The following is a 1,599-nucleotide window of genomic DNA, read 5'->3' as shown; positions in this document are numbered from 1 at the left end:
GGTCTGTGATTCCCAAGGGGCGCAGAGCCAGAATCAAGCCCATCCCTGGGTGGTGGCAGCTGTACCCCCAGGCTAGCAGGTGTGCCCAGGAAGGGGGCCAGCAAGACGTGAGGTGCCCCCAGGGAGGCACTCAGAGCCTGGAAGGTGGTTGGGCGCAGTAAGGTGGGTGGCTCAATGCAGGAGCACCCCCTACTGGCCCACCACAGGTGGTACCAGGAGGACATTGCCCATAAGAAGATGCAGGACCAGGCAGACTGAGAGCAATGAGGCAAGCTCCTGGCCCTGGAGCAGGAGCACCTCCAGATCCTGTGGGGCCAAAATAACATCCTGGGCCAGGCTGTGGATGCCATGGATGACAACCTCTGGATCATGGACACCATCCTGGGCCTGGCAGTCTTGTGTGTGCCTGCACTGCCCATCCCTCAGCCCTAGCCCCTCAAGCCATGTGTCAGGCACTTGCCACCCCACAGCAGGCTCCCTCCTGGGCCTGGGAGGAGATCCTTTGCCACTTCCTGCCCACAGGAGCCCCTGCCACCTGCCTGTGCCCAGCCCCACTGCTTACCCTGACTCCATGCACGCTTGGAGCCAGGCCAGCCTGGAGCAGCACCAGGACTTGTTGTTGACCCTGCTGGGCCTGTCCTCCACCAGCCAGATGAGGAGCCACCTGCCCCAGAAGAGAACTGTCTGCTATCACCCCTGGGCAAGCCCTCTGTCAGCTGCACACACCACAGTGTGTGTACCCATAGGGAAGCAGCCTGAGGCTGGGGTGCTGGCCACCTGTCCCCAGGCTCTGCCCCCTAGTTGCCTCCACCCCATGGCCCCCCACTTCAGGAGACAAAAACACCGACTCTACATGGTTTTCAAACTGAGAAAAGAGGTTTTTTATTGTTGGTGGGTGGGGAGAATGGTGGAGGGGCTCTGTTGGTTGATGAGGGAGGGAGGAGGGGGCTTTGTTGGCTGGGGAGTGATGGGGGATGGATGGGGAGTGTGTACTGTGAGGGGAATAAAAGATTTCTTGTTTGGATCTGTGCCTGGCATGAGAGTGGTGCTGGGGGGTAGGCAAGGCATACAGGGTCTGTGGGTGGTGGGCGGGTAGGCTAGCATGGGGAGCGCTCCAGAAGGTGAGCTCCCAGAGCCTCATACACCCAGTGCCCTGGCCCCTGCTTGGCGGGGGGGGTGGGGTGCAGCTCTCCTGGTGCCTTGGTGGAAGGGACTTGCTGCTGTTGTTGCTGCTGCTGCTGCTGCCACTGTTGCTGCTGCTGTTGCAGTTGGGGCTCCCACTGCCAGGCCACCTCTGCACCTCCTCTTCCCAGACCTCACAGAATAACTCTCCTGGGGCCTCGCAAATATTATGCAGCACACAGGCTGCCACAATGACCTGGGAGAGGTTCTCTTCAGCAACTTCAAGGCAGGCAGTGAGGGAGCACCAGCCGCCTTTAAGGTGGCCAAAGGCACACTCAGCCAGGGTGCAGGTCTGGTCCAGGGACTGGTTAAAATGGGCCTAGATGGGATCCAAGTGGCCAGTGAAGGGTCTTATCAGCCAGGGCAGGAGTGGGTAGACAGGGTCCCCAATGGGCGGGGGGGGGGGATAATGATGGC

The sequence above is a fragment of the Gavialis gangeticus genome, unplaced genomic scaffold (genome assembly GCF_001723915.1).
Source record: "Gavialis gangeticus isolate Ggan-Ray unplaced genomic scaffold, GavGan_comp1, whole genome shotgun sequence".
In the NCBI taxonomy this organism is placed as follows: Eukaryota; Metazoa; Chordata; order Crocodylia; family Gavialidae; genus Gavialis; species Gavialis gangeticus.
Note: the sequence above shows the minus strand (reverse complement) of the source record.